The 4948-nt window shown below is 35.2% G+C and overlaps 1 long non-coding RNA gene across 1 annotated transcript; it reads right to left on the bottom strand.

Moving 5' to 3' along the window:
- Positions 1 to 358: 358 nt before the first annotated feature.
- On the bottom strand, positions 359 to 2135 carry LOC124289779. The gene is made up of 2 exons (XR_006901762.1): positions 2100 to 2135; positions 359 to 489 (listed from the first exon to the last, which is right to left on the bottom strand). It is a non-coding gene; the product is annotated as an uncharacterized LOC124289779 (long non-coding RNA).
- Between the last annotated feature and the right edge of the window lie 2813 nt (positions 2136 to 4948).

Below are 4948 nucleotides of genomic sequence, written 5' to 3'. Positions count from 1 at the left end.
TCTATCAATCAAACTATTGGTCTACTGATCAAACAATTGGTCTGTTAATAAAAAAAAATGGACTATTTATCAAACTAATGGTCTATTGATCAAACTATTAGTGTGTTGATGAAACTATGGTTGGTGGAACATTTAATAATGTCAAGTAGAAATACCGTGAGTTAATGCTCGCAAAAGGCTTGACCATTCATATGGTTTAATAACCCAGAGCAATGATCAGCATGGATATTTATTCTTCTGGTTCTTTCATATTACCATAATTGATCTCATGGTGATATGAAAGAATCAAGAGATCCCTAATATTTATGAGTAGTAAACAAAAACAAGCCCAACATACTACCATGGCTTACAGTCAGAATATACTCAGAAGTTTTTATTAACACCTTATTAAACAAAGAGCTACATCAATCTCTAATTAGTTCCCCAGTTATCTGTTTAAACAAAAAATTGATGTGTTAAACTCAGCCATGTGGAAATGCCAGGCATTTTCTGAAATTACAAATCAAAAGAATACTATCATAATATATTTATATTCTTACACAGTATTGTCACATTAGTGGAAATACCGCATTTGTCATCACAAACATTATCAGTTTACTTTCGACACTTCCTCACAAGGTATTTCCCTAACAACTGTTTCCATGTCGAGATCAAAGTCGGCCATTTTGGACAATTAGTCATAAGGACAATAAGTCAGTCATTTGTGATAGTGATCTTGATTAAATTATTTTAAAAAAAAGAGAGACGTAAACAAGAACCAAAATCTATCAAAAAATAATGACGGCATTGTCAATAAATCGTTACTTTTTAACTTTCTTTATCAGCCAAGTAATTGACTTTACTGTTAGTTTTATTGACTCTAAACGAATACAGTCTCATTTGTCTTAGTAATGTACTTACATCTTAACAATGTACTTATGTGATTCTAGCCCCTCAGTACATACACTTACAAGTCGGGAAATTAATTAAAAGTATTTGTTACTGTGTGTCATGTTTATGAAATCGAAGTCTCATTTATATTAGCAGTGCGACAGTTGTGAAGAAGTCCCCTACACCGCAGATATCAAGGTCAACACGCAGGCGTGGTGACTTGGAAAAAAAAAAGTTTATAATAAAACATTTGACACATTTCCTCATGATTTATGTGTGTCTTGGTGGCTGTGAGTCACTCTCTGTTCTGTAACGGGCAAATCTGAGCAACAAATTTTAAATGACTATTATTGTGATTGAGTATGCATTGAGTAATATAACTGTGAGTGATCAGAACTCCAACACACAGCTGAATATAATTTCCTTACAGGGTTGATCCTCAAAGCCGATACTTACTACTGTTTCCTTTTTGTTTGGTCGGGTTACACTTTTCATGTAAATGTTTATATATCAGGTGTTTTGCAAAGAGTGAGTGAGTGTGTTTAGCTTTTATCAATATTCCAGCAATTAAAATACAATGCTTGTACTTTCTGTAAAACAGGTGTTGAAACCATAATACACATATTCTATGAATGTGATATAGTCAAAGAGGTTTGGAATAATGGTATTGAATGGATTCAACATAAAACGGGCACTTTTCTTCACTTTGATATGAAAAAGGTATTATTTGGATGCCCTGATGAATGAAATGATGTGCTCAACTGTATCATAATTATCACAAGATACAATATTTTCAAATCAAGATTAGAAATATGCATCCTAACATTTCATATATCAAAAAAGATGTTGAAATTTCATATAATTTAAATAAATACAACTCGAAGATAAATTGTAAGTGTACCATTATTTTGTTATTATTATAATTTGTTGAAGTTGTTTTCTATTTAGTTTATTTCATATTACTCACTGTATGTTGACTTTGTACGAAAAAAAAAAGTGAAATAAAAGCAAAAAAATATATTCCTGCAATATCACGGCAAGGGACACAAGGAATGGGGCTTCACACATTGTACCCATGTGGGGAATCAAACCCTGGTCTTTGGCATGATGCCCGAACGCTTTAACTACTAGGCTAACCCATTATTGGAAAGAGAATATATTTGGTATGTCTCAATAACTTGTATTCTGTGATGCAAAGTAAACTTTGTGAATCTAACTTATTTATATACCTGTGAAGATCCAGGATAGAATTGGTCTTCAGCAACCCATGCTTGTTGTAAGAGGCGACTAACGGGATCAGGTGGTCAGGCTCGCTGACTTGGTTGACACAGGTCATCGTATCCCATCTGTGTAGATCGATGCTCATGTTGTCGATCACTGGATTGTGATCGCCACCATATAACTGGAATATTGCTGTATGCGGCCTTAAACAACAAACAAAACATACAAATCTAAATTATCTTTTTAGGTATGACTTTGTGTGGAATATATATAATACGGATGTCAAAAGAAGTAACGATGATTAGAAACCATTACCTAATTGACATGTTTGAAAATTATTTTGATGGGTCTGAAAAACAATTTCGGCCTCAAGTAATGCAAAACAAACATGTTGAAAGAATGATCACCTTATTTGTCAAATGAAAATCCCAGCCCCTGGAGATAGAATGTTTGGTTGTCTAGTTGGCTGTGACATTAGCTTGGTGCATGATATAACTTACTACAGACAGACCTAACAGGGTATATCAGGGGCGTTATATATGATCTTTGCTCCATGAGAATTCTGTGTCAGTAGAGTACTTATAATACTGTCAACCATGTAGTTTGATGGGACAATGTTTATTTACTTTTGTACTTTTTGCGATTTGAGTACAGACTTGAGTTTTAATTTTTAATATAAAAGAATAATTTATTGTCGACAAATTTACAGCAACTGCTTGGCACATAAGTTTGTTTTTGTAAAAACCTATTTTGTAAAAATGTGTAAACAACTCTCAGTAATACTTCTTTTTCTAATTAGGTACTTTTTTAGGTTGAGATTGTTACGAATGAGAGAATTATTTTGAGAATTATCAGTCAGCTGTAAAAACTAAAATGAGAGACACAAAGCAAAAAGTGTAAAAGACCAAATGTTTAGAAAAATAAAATATATGAATTCCTACCTATAAGTATCATTGCATGTGTAAATAACTTCACGCTGCACTGCTTTATCTATTAAACTTGAAATATGACCAAACTGCTCAGGTGTATTGAGAATAATTGTAATTTTAAATAACTTAGACTTGTGCTTCAGTCTTCCATAATAAATGATAGTGAAATGGAAAAATATATTAATCGCTGAACCATTGTCACGTTTGGAGATGACACGTGACTTCCTCTTGCTTATAGACTCAACTATCAATTAATCATAATTTTTCATAATGAGAATCTTTATTTTGAGGCTCCCTTACTAGAAATGAAAGAAACATCTATTTTATCTTTTATCAAATTTGTTTCAATTATAGCCCAAGTTGCCTAGTTTCTTACATCATGTTACGATGCACGTGATCAAAATGGGATGATTTGACATTAAAACTGACATTAATCATTATTAATCTCTAGAAGGTTTGGGGTTGGAGGGAGGGGTGGAGAGGAGGGGAGGGGCATAGGGCACCAAATCCTTTGGTTTGATACATATGGTGCTATTCAGGTATGTAAATGCTAATCTCTTGGCTGGTCATTGATGGTGACAGCTGAAAGGATTACAGCGGTTATATCGCCCAGTCATTGAGGTGTCTGGATGGGACTACAGCAGTAAAACCAGCCACGCAAACATATTAGGGGGGTACTCAGCATAATTTCGGACTTAAATGGTTGCTTTTTGTGAAGGTTTGAAAAGTGTTGGGAGGTCTAGGGGTTGACGACCCCCTACATGTTAATGAGATTGTGTGTTAGAAAAACATGACACTCTTTGTAAGTGGCTATAACCCTTCCTCTGTCAGGAAAGAGAGAATTGAAGATTCAATGGCTGTGATTTATGGCGTTGTATTGTAGTCGGAACTTGTCTTGGAAAATCACAGGAAATGATTGCTGTAAGTCAGTGTGGGTGGACAGATGGACATACAGATGTACAGTGATACAGTCACACTTTGACAGACATACAGACACAAATATACAGAAACAGACACATTGTGACAGACATACAGTTGTACAGTGATACAGTCACACTTTGACAGACATACAGACACAACATACATACAGAAACAGTGATACAGTCATACTGTGACAGACATACAGATGTACGTGATGGACATACAGACACACTTTGACAGACATACAGACACAAATATGACAGAAACAGACACATTGTGACAGACATACAGATGTAATATACAGTGATACAGTCACACATACAGATGACAGACATACTGAGACACAAATATACAGAAACAGACACATTGTGACAGACATACAGATGTACAGTCATACAGTCACACTTTGACAGACATACAGACACAAATATACAGAAACAGACACATTGTGACAGACATACAGATGTACAGTGATACAGTCATACTGTGACAGACATACAGACACACTGTGACAGACATACAGACACACTGTGACAGACATACAGACACACTGTGACAGACATACAGACACACTGTTACAGACATACAGACACACTGTGACAGACATACAGACACACTGTGACAGACATACAGACACACTGTGACAGACATACAGACACACTGTGACAGACATACAGACACACTGTGACAGACATACAGATTTACAGACATACAGATACAATGTGACAGACATACAAACACACTGTGACAGACATACAGATGTACGGTGATACAGTCATACTGTGACAGACATACATACACACTGTGACAGACATAGACACACTGTGACAGACATACAGATATACGGTGATACAGTACATCACACTGTGACAGACATACAGACACACTGTGACAGATATAGATATACAGAAACAGAGACACATAACAGACATATGTTGTAGGTTGCTGTACATGTTGTACACGAGACATACAGTCACACTGTGACAGACATACAGACACACAATACA

The sequence above is a fragment of the Haliotis rubra genome, unplaced genomic scaffold (genome assembly GCF_003918875.1).
Source record: "Haliotis rubra isolate DU_JTF1 unplaced genomic scaffold, ASM391887v1 Scf45, whole genome shotgun sequence".
NCBI lineage: Eukaryota > Metazoa > Mollusca > Gastropoda > Lepetellida > Haliotidae > Haliotis > Haliotis rubra.
Note: the sequence above shows the minus strand (reverse complement) of the source record. Positions and strands in the feature narration are given on the sequence as shown.